The sequence below is a fragment of the Corvus moneduloides genome, chromosome 28 (assembly GCF_009650955.1).
Source record: "Corvus moneduloides isolate bCorMon1 chromosome 28, bCorMon1.pri, whole genome shotgun sequence".
Classification (NCBI taxonomy): Eukaryota; Metazoa; Chordata; class Aves; order Passeriformes; family Corvidae; genus Corvus; species Corvus moneduloides.
In genome coordinates, this window is record NC_045503.1 from 1,486,865 (window position 1) to 1,502,259 (window position 15,395).

The 15,395-nt window shown below is 56.6% G+C and overlaps 1 protein-coding gene across 2 annotated transcripts in view; it reads left to right on the forward strand.

Moving 5' to 3' along the window:
• Positions 1 to 625: 625 nt before the first annotated feature.
• Positions 626 to 15,395, forward strand: part of CSNK1G2 (casein kinase 1 gamma 2) — a 41,887-nt gene continuing 27,117 nt past the window's right edge. For both annotated transcript variants that reach the window (XM_032093072.1, XM_032093073.1), the window contains exon 1: positions 626 to 697. The gene's annotated coding sequence lies outside the window, so the exon portion shown is untranslated. The remainder of the gene's footprint in view (positions 698 to 15,395) is intronic.

The following is a 15,395-nucleotide window of genomic DNA, read 5'->3' on the forward strand; positions in this document are numbered from 1 at the left end:
GGCTGTACCCCAAAACAGGCGCTGTACCCCACAACAGGGACTCTACCCCAGCACGGGGTCTGTACTCCGCTGAGGGGCTCGCTCACATATTAGGGCCTGTCCCCTCTAACTGGGTCGATACACCCCATGCTGTCCCCGCAACAGGCCCGTACCCCACCCGGAGGACGGTGGCATCCAAGTCGCGACAGCACCGCGACAACCCACGCCGGAGCCTACAAGGCACACTACAGCGCGGCCTGTTCCCTGTGTGAGAGCTGCGCCCTCCCCCCCTGCAGGGCGCTGATGCAGCGCTGGCCCTGTCGCGACAGCGGCGCTTGTCGCGATCAGCGGCGCCGGGCAGCGCGGGGTTAACCGGGGCTGCCGTAAAGCGCGCGGCGCTGCCGCAAAGGCACGCCGCCGCCTGCCGGCCGCTATTCCCGAACGCGCGCTACGCCAGCGCCGCTGCGCCGCCACCCTCGCGCCCGCTGCGCTTGCGCCGCGCTCCGCCCCGCGGGCCGTATTCACGAAGCGCGCTTGCGCCGCTGGCGCGCGGGCGCGCACGGGCGCGGCGCGGCGCCTACGCCGTTGGCGCAGCGCGGGCCGTACGCCGTTGGCGCAGCGGCGGAGGGGAGGCGAGCGGGGCCGGGCCGGGGGCGCCGCCATGGGGGAGCGGCCGCGGGGCAGCGGCGCCGCCGCCCGGCGCTGAGGGACCGCCGAGGTAACACCGGGGGAGCACCGGGGGACGGCGGGGGCCCTGCGGCCGCGGCTCCGCATGGCTGGCACCGGGGAGGGGCGGCCGGGCCGGGCGGCGCCGCGGGCGGGGGCGGCGGGGCTGGGGCGGTGGCGGAGGGGGTTGAGAGCCGGGAAGGGCCCGGAGAGAGGAAGGGGCTGTGGGGATCGCGGGAGTGCCGGGGAAGGCCCCGGCTTGGCCTGGGGAGGTCGCCGGCCGGTGGGGCTGAGGGGGGGTCGGTCTGGGCCGGGGGGATGGGGGGGCTGTGGGGGTCGGGGTGGGATCGGGGGGTGAGGGAGGCTTTGGGGTCGGACTGGGCCGGGGTCTGAGGGCCCAGTGCCGCCTCGCCCCGTCCCCTCCCGGCCGTGACTGTTTTGTGGCTCCGGGGAAGGGGTCCGAGCCCCCCAGGGCCCCCCGAGGCCGGGTGGGCGGCAGGGATGGGGTCGGATCCTCCCCGCCGTGGCCCTCGGCCCGCACCCTGCCCCGGCCTGCCCGAGCCTCGCAGGATGTTGGCTCCTTTGTGTGTGGCTTTCCTCTCTCCGGAGGGGTTGGGAAGTGTTTATTTGGGGAAAGGACTGTGCTGAACCTGGTATTTAAAACGGCTTTTTTTTCTTCAACGAAGCGGGTGAGGATGAATGTGAGAAACGGGGAAAGTGCCCTCCCCCTCCTGCCCCCAGCAGACAGGAGCCGACTTGAGCTGTTCCTGAGGTTTGCAGATGAGGAGCAGCTCTGCCGGGGAGGCCTGTGGCTCCTGTCGCTGGCTGGCAGGAGGGAGCCGAGCCAGGGAGCTGGCTCTTGGATCTCGGGGAGCAAACCACGGGAAGTTGTGGGGGTGGTCAGGAAGGTGCCTTCTCTTTTATGCACTGGGCAGCATGAGGACTTGCCGTGTTTGGTGTGTTTTGGAAGTTAAAAAGCAAAGTTTCACAAACCCCTTTCGAGTTGCCATGATATTAGTCCATTCCAAAGAGTTCGAGTTAACTGGGTTGAAAGATGTGTAAAACCTTTGAAGTTGCCTCCTTAACTAACACATTTGTTTTCCTTCCTCACAACAAGTGGTTGGAGATGTGGAAGTGCATTCTGAGGAGTGTGTGAGTTCACCTGCCAGCCAGGCTGCCCTGTCAGGCCGCCACACACAGTGTGCCCCCATCTCCCTGCACACAGGTTTAAAAATTGGGCCTTATGTAACAGATTGGAGCAAACATTTGGTGTTTGCCAGTGGTCTGACAAAGAATTGCTGCAAATTAGGCCAGGAGGCCTCCATGGGGAGCCTTCGCCGTGGTGGGATAGGCTTGGCTGCTGTGAGGAACTTGCCAAAGATTTGTTGGTTTTGTTTTAATTTGGTACATTGCAGATAAGAATGTTGTTTGGTCAGTGTTTTATCGCTCCTGAGCACCTCTGGGGTGCTGGGAGGGTTGTGGTTTTGACTGGTCTAATGCCAGCATGCTCAGGTCTGTGGGGACATGAGGTCTGGGGAGCCCCCAGCTCTCTAGGGGTTGTCCCTCAGCCTGGAGAAGTGGCTGCCCTCCTGTGCCTTAGGGTTTGATCTCCTCCTCGTTATCTGACAGATCTGTGAGGCCTTATAAATCACTTAAAAATCACTTGTGTAGTTCCTTTGCCGAAGCAGCAGCTGTTCTGCTTTGCCCCTGCATCCATGGGGTGCAGCTGGTGGCGGTTTGCAGGGCAGACCTTGTGTCCAGCAGTTTCCCCGGGCAGACTGGAGGGAGCCGTGTGCTCTGCCCCTGCAGCGTGCTGTGTGCTGGCTGCTCTTGGTGCAGCTCCTGAGAGGAGGAAGCGGGCCCTGGCAGCTCAGCAGGTTCCTGGGTGCTGCTCTCCGGAGCGGCTTCGCAGTGCCCCTTGTTTTGTATTCCGTGTCAGAGCTCCTGTGCAGCCCGGGTGTTGTCAAAACTGTTAATACGGGAGTGACTCAGCGGATCAATGGGAATGACATGAGGGTTGTGCTCATGGACAATCAGTATTTTCCCCCCCCTCCAGCCTCACTGGGCTGGAAGACACAATGTCTGAGAGCAGCTGCCAATAAACATCTTTGCTGGACTTGGGCCTGGCTGTGCTCCGGAGCTGTCTCCCCCTGCCCACCCCCTCTCCCCGTGGTTTTCCTAGCTAGGAGGAGCTGGGATGAGCTGTGCTGGAGCAGCACTCCTGTGCTTTGGCTGGTCCCTCCAGGTTTGTGCCCGACCCTCGATCCAGGCCACTGCTGCAAGGCCCAGGCCCTGTGCGAGCCAGGGTGGGTAGGAAGCTGTTTATCTCTGCCTTCAGACAGGAACTGCAGCTCCACAGGCACTAAAGGCTTGGTGGGAAGGGTGAGTGAAGCCTCGGGTGAGCAGCAACCCCTGATGTGCTGTTGTGGGGTGTGCAGGAGAGGTGCAGCCCCTGGGCTGGGGAGGAGACCCTCCCCTTGCTCAGCAGGGCTCGGCACTGTGGGGTTTGGTACCAGAGGGCAGTGGTCTGGTTTGCCCTGTGCTACTCCTGTGACTTCCAGCTGCAGTTTGAGGAGTCAGACCCTCTTCCCTTGTAGTGCTGCTGAGCGGGGACAGGCTCGGGTGCCAGCACAGAAGCTTCCTTCGTGTGTTTGCCACGGCTTTTTTCTGAGAGCCTGTGGGAACAGCTCTGCCCACAGCCCTGTAATTGGGCTCTGACTGGGCAGACGTGGCTCGTTGTGGGTGCAGTGAGAAGCTGTAAACCTGAGCCTCCTTCCTTGGCCCACTCATGGTGTGACCTGGAGTCTGCTTCGGTCCAGCTCTACCGTGTGAGCTGGGAGGGCAGGGAGGGAGAGCAGGTCTCAGCAGCTCTGGGGTTCTGCTGGAGAACAAGTCATCTTCCTGTTAAAAAGCTGTGTGAATAGTTTTGGGGTTTCATGAGAAAGGCTGTTTCTACTCCTGCTGGCACTTGATGTCTCTGGTGGATCTGTTGCTATAGAGGAGCAGCAACTTTGGTTGTGAGGGAGGTGAAAAGCTGCTGGGGCAGGTGAGTGTGGAGCATCAGGGTCCTCTGTCAGGCTCCCCCATTCATGCCAGCTGCCCTCCTCCTCCTGGGGAATTCTAAATCCCTGCCCAGGCTGTAACCCCGCAGCCCTTCCTGTGGGCAGCCCCTCCCTTGCATGTTACATTGATGCATTATTCCTTAATAACTGGCTTTGAAAAAGCAGCCTGTGCATCAGGAACTGGAGTGACAGGACAAGGAGGAATGGCTTCCCCCTGACAGAGGGCAGGGTTAGATGGATATTGGGAAGAAATTTCTGGCTGTGAGAATGGTGAGGCTCTGGCACAAAGCAGCTGTGGCTGCCCCGTCCTTGGAAGTGTCCAAGGCCAGGTTGGATCAAAGGAGCGTCCCTGTCCATGGCAGGAGGTGGAACTGGATGAGCTCTAAGGCCCCTTCCAACCCAAACCATTCTGTGATTCCATGCGTGGAGCCGAGGTGTTCCAGCACACCCTGCCTTGTCTGTCCTATGCTGTCAGGTTCCTGGGTGACACCTGTGGTGCTCAAAGCTGTTGCTCCCCAGCCTGGTGGGGCAGGAGGGAGGGAGGTGCAGTGGCTGTAAAACCACAGGACGTCTCTCTGCCTTCCGCTCGCTGCACTCAGAGCGCGGCAGCAACAGATCAGCACCCACAACGAGCCCTGTGTGGTGTAGGAAATGGCTCTTAGGTAAGGTGAAACTTCTAGGTAAGGCTTTGCAGGGTGTTTCAAAATGCTACGTGGAGCAAGAAGTCTCTGATTTCATCCACTGCCCACGGTAAGGAGAGTTTGCTCCTGGAGTAGAGGAATTCAATTAGTTCTATAAAGACTTTAAATTGGCTTCTTTGGCTCCAGCGAGATGGTGGACAGAAGTTCACCGTGTGTCCAGGAAGATCTCCCAGTGCCTGTGGAGTCTGTGTTCTGCTGAGAGGTTGGTGGCAGTGGCCTTTCCAAGCAGTGCCCTGCTGACATCTGCCTTCCCCACCGCATCAGGCCCCTGGCACTTGAAATGTTGCAGCAGAAACATCCTCCTTGTAGGAAACACAGGTCTTGAGGCCACTTCAGTGGTGACAGCGAAACCAAATGTTCTCGTAGTCCTGTCTGTGAAAGGCTTGCACTGAGATGGTGACATGGGGAAAGCCCAAAGTCCTGTCCGGTGAGGTCCAGCTGAGCTGACCCCAGGCTGGGGAAGGGTCCCTGTGCCACAGGCCGAGATCTCGGCTTCCCCTCAGTGTGAGCTGTGAGACAGCAGAAACACATCCACTGGGGTCTGGTGGGGACTGTGCTCTGAAAGAGAGCTGGGCAGTGCTGTGTGGTGTTTAGTGTCGGCAGGGCAGGGATGGCAGTAAGTTGGATGTGAGAGCAGGATTTGGGATGAACCATGACATTGTTGCCTAGGAAATAAGGTGCCATTGGCCTCCCAGGGTGCTGGAGACACTGGGAGTCTGGAGGAAAGGAGCGTTAATTTTTGAGTCATTCATTTTTATGTGTCCACCAAGCAAAGAATGTCCTGTAGCCCTTTGTTACTTAATGTTATGTAATGCTTTTTAATGAGTCGGGCCTGGCCTTTGCTTTCCCAGTGGTGAATGAGACAGTTGGCAGGTGATGCACGGGCTTTGTCACCCTGAGAGGGATGTTCTTAAGTTAATAAACAGGGGTTAAGGTTGAGCTTGAACTTGGATTTTGTGCAGCTTTCCTTTGGAAGAGCTTTGCAGCCCTGCAGCTGAGCAGCTCTGTGCAGCAGGAGTGGTGCTGGGAGGGGTGTGGGGGTTCCCTGGGAGCACAGCCAAGTCTCTGGGGGTTCATTTCGTCTTCCCAGGCTGGGGGCTGCAGAGTCTTGCTAAGAGGGGCTGCTTGGGTGTGGGTGGCTGAACGATGGGCTCAAAAAGGTCAGTGGAAATCTAATTTAAACCCGAACAGAGCTGTGTTTGTGCTACAAAAGCTCCATTCTTGCAGACTCTGTCCTCGCCCAATGTTTTCAGGTGAAAGAATCTCACTGCTTTTGAGGTAGCACCGAGGTACAAACAACAAAGCAAAAAACCCTTTCTCTTATCCGTTTTTTAGCAGGGGCTGTTGGCAGTGATGAAGTTTATACTCTGCCTGGTTTCCCTGGTTTGATGCAGGGAGAGGATGGTGCTTTCCAGCACCTTCTGTGCCCTGCGTGTGGGTGAGGGGCAGGCTGAGGCTCTCCTGGAATCCCCCCACCCCCATCTCTGCCAATTTCTCTCATCCCGAAGGCGATGGCAGTTTGAGTTGAAGTCTGGCTTTGGTGTTGCCAAGTACAGGGAATGTTAAGGAAGGACTGAGGCACTGGGAGCGGAGGTAGGGTCCCTGAGCTGGAAGGGGCTGCTTGGAGCCGGGAGCTGAGGAGCAGCAGTCAGCTCTGGGAGTGCAGGGTCAGTGTGCTGTGGGATGAGGAGGTGTGGCTGCTGACAGGTACAGGCTGGTCTCTGCCTGGAGCCTTGGAAATTCTTGCTCAAACTTGCTGGAGCTCGTTGCTCTATGGGCTTCAGTGGCTGGGGAAGGAATAGGAAGTGCTCAGAGCTTTAACATTTCCCCGAGGGTGACTCGCAGCTGGTTTTAAACCCGTGCTGTTTTCAGAGGGGTATCTGCCCCATCAGGGCATCTCACTGAGAGGTTGTCAGAGCCGCCAGCAGATTCCCCAGTTTGAAGTGCCATGGTAAGTGTCTTGGAAAGGAATTAGAGAGGAATTCCAGCACAGCAGACCGTCAGAGCTCCCCATCTCACAGAACAGCAGGGGATGTTGCCGGGGAGCAGCTCTTCACTGCTCAGTCCTCTCCTGCCTCCCAGGCCTGCTCAGACCGGGCAGAGCTGAGCAAGGTGCTCCTGGGCTTACTGGGTCCACAGGAGAGTGAAAGGGAAGCTCATTTAACACACCCCATGCTAAATTTAGCAGGACGTAGAACAAACCCTGCGAGTGTGAGTTGGTGTGTAGCACATCTGTGCCATGTAACCTTTCTCAGGGTAACTGTTGTGGTGTTTTCGGGAGAAGCAGTGGGCAGACCCCTGGTGTTGGAGCGGACTCTGGTTTGGGGTGGTTTTGGCAGGGGCTCTTTGGGACCTGCCTGCAGTGGGGGTTGATGGAGCAGCCCCTCTGCTCAGGCTTGGATCAGCAGCATCTGGACGTCACAGAGCTGCTCTGGGGTGCAACGAACCTGGCTCTGCAGGGCTCTGGCTTCAGAGTCATGACAGCAGCTCTGCTCCCCTGATCCATGTAGAAAATGCCCATGACATCCCAGCGCCTGACCGGTGCCATGCTTCAGGTGTACAGGCCTCAGTGCAGGTTTCTTTTTCCTCCTCACCCTTCCCTCTCCCTTTTATTGTGCTGCCATCTCTCTGGCTATTTGGACTCCTACCTTGCTGGGATGTTTTCTTACAAGAGCCAGCATGTCCATCGGGAGCTGGGCTGCCTGCAGAGCAGGAACAGCCTGGAGCATCTTCTGCACTGAAGAGCTGGGCATGGCTGGATGGAGAGGTGGGCACCTTTGGCGGTGCTGGTGGTGCAGCCAGAGGCGGGAAGGACAAGGTGTGCAAATGCCCTGGATGGCACCCATAGTTCCCAGCAGGTCTTCTCCAGTGTCTGTCTGAGGATCTGTAATCACAGACCTGGAAACGAGACTCAGGCTGATCCTGTGCCCGGCGCAGAGGATGCACTGCAGCAGCCTTGGCTGGGTGACAGCAGACACCCGAGGTGTGAGAAAGCACGAGCAGGGACAGTTCCCACTGCTGGTTGTGGTCCTGGCAGGGGACTGGCAGAGCCTGAAACCTGACTTCTCCCAGGAGAAGAGTGTAATGCTCAGTGCTCTACTCCTATTTTTGTTCAGAGCCAGAAATCAAAGTCCAGAGCAGTGCTTCTCCAGCCAGAATCATTGAAAGGCACTTGCTGTTGTTTTAGGGCCAATATTTAACTTGTGCCTTCCATGAGGAATGCCTGTTAGACTCCAAATATTTGCCTTAAGGAAGAAGTTTGAGGGAAGAATGTCCAGTGCTGGCGGGGAAGCAGGAGGGATTCAGGAAATGAGTCGAAGGCTGTGCACGTCCAGGTCTGTGTGGCACAGCCTGCGTTGCCTCTGGCACGGCCCTGGCAGGTACGAGGCAGCTCTGGTCAAGCCGCGGTGCGGGAATGGCTGGGAGGAAATGTTTGTGTGCTCCAGCGCTGGAGTACAGGGCGTGTCTGCTCCCACAGCCCCCGTCCTGCGCTACCAAGGGATTTAAAGGCATAGGCTTGGAGCTGCTCTCCAGCTGGGGCTGGTGTGGGCAGCCGGGCTGAACTTCCCGATAAAAGCAGCTTATCAGAAAAGAAACGCTCTGCTGCTTTTGCTTTCGCTGTGGTCTGTGGTGGCAAGGGTTCATTAGCTGTGAAATCCTCTGCAGTGGAGCCTGCTATAGTAGGATTTCCCATTCCCTGGGCTGGCTTGATGAGGTGCTCATGGCTTCTCCTCACCTTTCAGTGTGATCCTTCACCTTTGTGTGTGATCTTTCTCGCAGGGTGCCCTGAACAACCAGGTAAAGCCTGCTGCTGGTTCAGTGCTGAGCTTGTCCCACGTTTCTGGGAGAGCAGCTGAACGGGGCTGTGTGCTGGTGCATGTCACAATTCGGGTCAGGTTGTGGTGGCATCTCAGGCTGCTCGGGCTGGTAGTGGTGTGTGAGGACACGGCGATGGAGAGGAGCCTGATCCTCTTCCCAACCCCTCTCTGCAGACAGGGCAGGTCAGGAATTCTGGGTCTGGCTGGGAAGTCTGGGCTTCCTTAGCTCCATGGTAACCCTCTGCCCTGACTTGTCATGCTCTGTGCTGTTGATTGGATGGTTTTGGCCGGGCTTGACTGTTTTACGCCTGGATACAGAGAAAACATGTTTCCTCTTGAAGCAAAACCAAAGGCACGCGGCTGTTTGCAAGGGGAAGGCTTTGCCTGGGCTCCTGCGGGCAGAGCTCAGCACAGCTCTCAAAGGTTGAGAACTTCTTCGTGCCAGTGTAACAAAGGGCTTGCAGGCAGCCCTCGGGCCCAGCCTAACGCTGTGCCAAAGAGAGCCAAGCCCAGCCAGAGCATGGCTCTGGCTCTTAGTCACAGCTTTGGTGCTGGGGAAGCAAAGAGGAGTGAGAACCCCATCCAGCTTGGAGGATAGTGGGATGCTGAGCAGCTGTTGGGAAGTCTTGGTCCCTTTCCATAATGAGAGTTGATGGGTTTAGGCCCACAAATTGGCTGCCTAATGAATGAGGGAGCCAGGGGAGCTGTATCCTGTCTGCAGGGGTTGAAAGAGGTGATGTGAACCAGAAATGTGAGTAATTAACTCAAAAAAAGAGGAAAGGTTGGGGTTTTGGATGGAAGCGTGTACTAGAGGAGGGTGAACGTGTGTTGGCTGGGGTTTCTGGGACAAACCAGAGAAGTGAGAGCCCAGAAACAAGGGAGAAAGGACAGTCTGTTCGTGCAAATAGTGTTCCAGGTATTAATAGCAGCAAGATGAAATGGGTCCTCCTGGGGGTGTATCCTGCATGTTCCTTCATTGGAACGATCCCTCTGATTTTATAAATTAAGCCCTTTGTGTAGGGTTGAAAGAAGCAGGTAAGGGGAAGGGAGGAACCAGTGAGGTTGCACTGGATGTACCTGTTTGAGAGAGTATTTTGGATGAACCCCTTGAAAGTTTCCTTTCCCAGTGCACAGCACCACCTCTTCAGCTGTAGCCAGTCCTGTGCTCTTCCTGTTTCAGTCCTTGCCTTCTCATCCCCTGCAAAATACACACAGGTGGGGGATGAGGGAAGATGAGAAAAAAACCTTTGGAATGTGCCTTTGTGATGTGGAGGTTGGTGCAAACCAGACTGAGCCCTTAATCCACAAAGCTGTCCCAGTGCTTAATAAAGGGTTGTGAGGCTGTGATCCTCTGTGTGAGGGATGGAGGAGTGAAGAGATCCTGCACAGCTTGTGGTGTGACCAGGAATGGGATGTAGGTCTCCGGTCCCTCTGTTCTGAAGCTTCTCCCTCCCTGCAGGCCAGCAGACGGGTGCTTGCCTAGGCCTCAGGAATTTGTCCCAGTTAGTCTCCAGTTAGTTGGGAATCTCTGTTCTCTATCCTCTTTTTTTTGCCTCTGAGATCAGCGATGCTTCCATGCCCATCTGTGAAATAAGCAGGTCGCTTCCATACCTTTGAGAGGTTGCAAGGAAAACTGTGATGGATTGAGCTGCTGATGGTCCTGTAATAGAGGGGGTGGGAAGATGAACGCCTCGTGGATCGCTCGCTGCTTCCCTGAAGATGCTGCTGGCTCTGGCACGGAAGCTGATGGATGCTGTTGTGCCACAGAACATCCCTCTGCCCCAGTTATTCCGCAGGAAAGATTAATTGCATGGTGCTGCTCTTCCTCCTCATGGTCTGGGCTGTGGGTCCTGCCTGTGGCCCTGGAATGCTGTCCCTGCTGGGTGACTGTCCCTGCTGGGGAGGAGAGCTGGGAGCCAGGACCACACCGAGTCAGCTCCTGTGTGGCTCTGCAGCAGGGAAGTGATTTTGGCGTCTCAGCACATGGAATTTGACAGCTCTTTGGGGAGAGGTTTCCTGGTTAGTCCTGCTGGATGCTTACCCTTACCTCCCCTTTTTGTCCCCCCGCCAAATTTGTAGGATTTGGCAGTTATTTGAGGGGAAATGTGTGGGGCTTGGAGCAGCCTGGGGAAAAAAACAGAGGGGAGAATGTGGGACAGCTCAGCTTGGCAGAGCTGCAGCTCTGCCACCTAGAAATGGAAACAGTCCTTGTCACCAGTGGGAATGACATCCCTTCCGCCCACCCTGCTCCAGGACTCTCCAGGACAAAGGGTCTGCTCTGGAGCAAAGGGACTGGGCTGGGACAGAGCTGAGCTGGTGGTGTTCCCCCTTTCCGTGCGACCTTAGGAGAGGTGGGGAAGTTGTGATTAACTGTGGTCTGGTGATTGAAGAGATAACTGGATTCAGGCACCCCTTTTTTCCCCTGCCTCGCCTCGCAAAAGGCCACCCCAGATCTGCCAGTGCAGCTGCTTCCTAACCTGGTTCTGTCAAGAGGATATGGGTTAAGAGAAAAAAAAAAATCCTACAATTAAAAGTGTTTCTGCCAACCCAGATCCTGCTGACAGGAAAGGGGTTGGTAGCACTACACATGACAGGAGGCCAAGCAGATCTGTGCAGAGTGACAGTCCCCAGATGGCTGAGGAGCAGGGAACCCTGCTGGCACACACAGCTCTCGCCATCGCAGTGCTCAGGCCTTTGGCAGCCGGGCTGGAATTGTTCTGAATCTGCTGAGTTGGAGTCTTTGTGGGTCCGTTTCTCCCTTTAAACTGTGGCTGGTGTGTAGGTGGCTCATTAAAAACCCCTTCCAGAGTACTCAACTCGCCCCTTGCCCCCATTCCCTGTGGGATGAGTAGCTATCCCAAGTCTTGGAGGTGGGAGATGAAACTGTGGTTTTCATTCCTCCAGTGCTGTGTGTTGTCTCTGCCTCTTCCTCCCCTGGTCCCAGGCAGGGCTGGAAAGGAGTCCTGTTGCTTGAAGTACTGGGCAAATCCGTGTTACAGCTCTTGCCCATGGGAAGTGAGCACGGAATCCCAGAATCATTTAGGCTGGAAAAGATCCCTAAGACTGAGTCCAACCTGTGACCAATCCCCACCCTATCACTCAGCTCAGAGCACTGAGTGCCATGTCCAGTCTTTCCTTAAACACCTTCAGGGGTGGTGACTTTACCACCTCTTTTGACAGCCCCTTGCAGTGTTTAGCAACCCTTTTAAGGAACAAATTCCTCCTGATATCCAGCCTGCGTTGATGAAGGTGACAGGGAAAAGCTGTCTGGTTTCTCAGAGCCACCCAGGTGGGCTTTGGCTCTCCTGTCAGGAGCTGATTGCTTTGCCGCACAGAATTTCCAGCCCCTCACTGGGTCTGCCTGGAGCTGCTGGACTGATGGATGGCACCTTCTTCTGACTGAGCTTTTGGATACCCTGCGAGTGCTCCCAGTGCTTCCCTGGCTCTGCACTGGGTTCTCTGGGTGGTACAGAACAGCTCACCCTCCCAAAGTTGTTGGATTGGGAGTCCCTCCTTTCCCACACCTCTGTGGTGACAGCCCTGGAGTGGCAGAGTTGGGTGGTGTCCCTCTATCCCCTGGCAGGAGAGCAGCAACTCTTAAGAGGTGGTGGTTGCCTGGGGTGGCACTGGTGAGGAGGAGCAGGAGGAGGGAGTTGTGGGCTGCAGTATCTGCTCCATCCACCTCCTGGAAATGTGAACCAGGAAACAAATCTGAAACCAATCTGGCAATCACCAGGTCAGGCCTCTGACCTGCTTCTGGGGCTGTGCCGGGTTACTGCCCTATGCCAGCTTACTGCCCTGCCTGCAGAAGTCACCTGTGGTCAGGGCGGCCATTCCCTGCAGGTGACCTTAGAGGGCACAGCAGCCTTTGGGGACTGGGATTTTCTGCCTCTCCTGCCACTGCTTTCTGTGTGACATGTGGCAGTGTTGTGCCTCAGTTCCCTCTTCTGTAATGACACTTCCTTGGTGACCTACTCTGAACCAGCTGCTGCAAGGAGCGATGTAAGAGCTGGGGGGGCATTGGTCTGGAAAGCCCCTGGAGCCTGTGACGAGGGACATCGGGAAGATAAGATGGCTAATGCTGCTGCTTGGATTGTTTCCCAGCTTGCTGGGAGAGAAGGAGGTGTGTGTCCAACCCCCGGAGCCATATGGTGTGGATGCCAACACAGGAGAGCGGATGGGGTCTCTTCTGGGGTGTCCCACCTGGTGTGGCATGTAAATCTGAAATGGCAGCATCCACACCTGGTGTCATCTGCTCTCCCTGGTGGCCTGGACTCTCCTGGAACAGAGGGGATTTTCTCATGCATGGATGCTTGGAAAGCTGTGGTTCGGGTAAGACAAGGCAGTCTGCTGTGGCCATGCAGCAGCTTGAGCAGTGGGGATGTCCTGCCCTCCAGAGATGGTGGTTTCCAGAAGAGTGAACGTCACCTGTGTCCCTAGCACAGAAATTGTCAGGCGGGCGCAATCTGCTGATGGTATCCCTCAGATTCCTTGTCTGTCCTCCTGTGTTGGGATCCCCCTGCTCCCTGTGCCTTGCACAGGAGGGGCTGTGTTGGGATCCCCCTGCTCCCTGTGCCTTGCACAGGAGGGGCTGTGTTGAGATCCCCCTGCTCCCTGTGCCTTGCACAGGAGGGGCTGTGTTGGGATCCCCCTGCTCCCTGTGTTTTGCACACGAGGAGGCCATGCAGACAGAGTGGAGGGAGTGGTTTTGCTCATTCTGTGCTCATTAGAGGCTGCAGGGAAGGGAAATGGAACCACTTCTAGTTCTCTACTAAATTTTGATCTCCCACTCCCTGCAAGTTTGGGAGCAAGCTGGGATACCCTGGGTTGTTCAGTGTTGTTCCACAGCCATTTGTGCTGTGGGGAGGCTCGTGGTGTGAGTGTCTGGGGGCAGCAGTCTGTTCCCAGTCTCCTGCTCCTGAGGTTATTTAGGAGCTGATCCAAAGGCTGTGGAGAGGAACAAGTCCTGAGTGTGTCACTGTGGTGTCCCACTCCGTGGGGAGGAGGGTGCTGGGCTTGCCTGTGCTGGTTTTCAGTCAAGTTCCTCTGTGGGGAGGAAATCTCTTCCAGGTGGATGAAAGGTTTTCAGACCCAGCTTGGGCTTGGAGGAGGAAGGGAAGCAAAGAGAGACACGTGCATCCAGAAATGTGCTTTTGTTATGGGAGAGGTGTTGGAAAATGTCTCTTATCCTTTGGAGAACAAATGTTGATCCCCTCACCCTGACTTCAGCTGATCCTTTGCAATGCCAAAAGGAGTACCTGTGGGATTTGAGGCTGTGGGATCTCTGAGGACATCCTTGAATGGGTTGTGTTCTTCCTCTGCTCTTGCACATCTCCCACCACCTGACAGCACTCCCTGTGAGACAGCGCTTGGATGGCCCTGTCATCCCGTGTCCTCCCTGCTGCTGCTCCTGGCCCGTGGGATGCCAGCGTGGTTCACGTTCTGGAAGCAGAGCTGTCCCACGAGGAGCTCTCCCACAGCATGTGGGGGGACATCCCACCCCACTGTGTGCTCAGACCCTCTGACTCATGCACACCAAAACGCCTCTGCCTGGGCTTCCTCTGGAGCCTCATCTTGCTGTGACAAGGTTGGATCATCCCGTGGGCAGTGTCCCCCTCCAGAATGCCCACGACACCAGCGGGGTGGCTCCCAGAGGAGAGGGGGTGGGTGGGAGGCAGGGCTGGCTGGGGAGAGCAGTGCTTCTCCAGGGAGCCCTGTGGGACAGAGAAAGCCATAACTCAGGGTGTTGGGGGCTGCAGGGGGTCCCCTTCCTCGCTGTCTGAGAGCTGCTCTCAGCTTTCTCATGTGTGGGAATTGATAAAGGAGTTGCTAAAGCTGTGTCAGCAGGGAGCTGTTGTGTTGTGCACTGGCTGCGCTGATGGCTGAGAGTCCAGGGCTGTGTGCCACAGGTGGAGACTCACTCTGTAGCTTGTGGCGAGGGGTGACAGTGGCACTGCAGCCCCTCCTGGGGCATTCTCTCCTGTGACAATGGCTGCTGTCATGTCCTGCCTCAGTTTCTGTCCTCAGGGGCCTGTGGTTGCATAAAGGAGGAAGCTTTTGCTGTAGGGCCTTCTCAGTGGGTTGTAGTGGAGAGTGTGGACCCTGCTGTGCTGTCAGTGCAGTGGAGAGAAGCAGTGGCACTGTGCACAGCGTTGTGTGTGATGAGGCTTTGTGATGGACTGGCCTTGTGGTGACGTTTGGGCTGTCCCAGGGCAGGGAGAGCAGGACACCTTCCCATCCTCCTGCTTTGGTGGGAAGAACTGATTTCATGGACTGGAATTCGGAGATCTCTGGTAGTTTGCTGTTACAACCATCTGACTTGGCGCTAATGTTTAAATACATGTGTGTGCTCTTATGTGTTACTGAAAATTCAGGGGAGGGAGGGAAGACCCCAAAGTTTAACAGCAAGCAGTGCAACAAGTGGCCTGGATGCCAGGCTGGGAAATAAGCCCATCCCAGCGTGTTGAGAAGCGGATGGTCGTTTGCTAAGACAGCTGCCCCCCCCCAGCCCTGGTGAGGTGTGTCAGCAGTGCCAGCTCTGTGCTGTTCTCCGTGGGTCCCTGTGCCCACTGACTCCGGGAGATGCTGAGCAGGTGGGCTCAGGATCAGCTCTTGGATGGGCACGTTGTGGCCTCACAGCTGCTGCAGCGTTCCCCTCTCTGCTTTGCTGGGCCATTCTGGGCCAGAGGCATGTTCCTCTGATGTTTCCTCCTGCTGCTGCCTGCATTTGTACCTGCTGTTCCTCTGGGCTTGCTGTCAAATCCTCTTGCAGCAGGTTGTTCTAAGCCTTGTCCTTCAGCTGGGCATGTCCTGCAGCCCGTGCCTGGAGCTCTCCAGAGCCAGGGCAGCTCTCAGCTGCGTGCCTGTGGCTGCACAGGAAAGGTGCAGCACATCTCTGGCTGCAGTGGAGGTGGGGAGGGAGCCTTCCCCTGTTCTCCCTGGGAAACTGATGGCAGCTCTTCTTCCACATCCATTCCTGTGCGTGCTGCCGGAAGTGCATTAAGATCCCTTATCAAGGGAAAGGCGGGCATCTTGTTTTTATGAAAAGTGTTGGCTTTTAAAGGCGTGGGAGTATTCAGGGACAGGGCTGGGGAAGTAGCATGCTGGTAGAGATGGTCTTAACCTTATTTCAGGCTACAGCAGCACAGGAGGAGGTGTTCCAGCCTCAG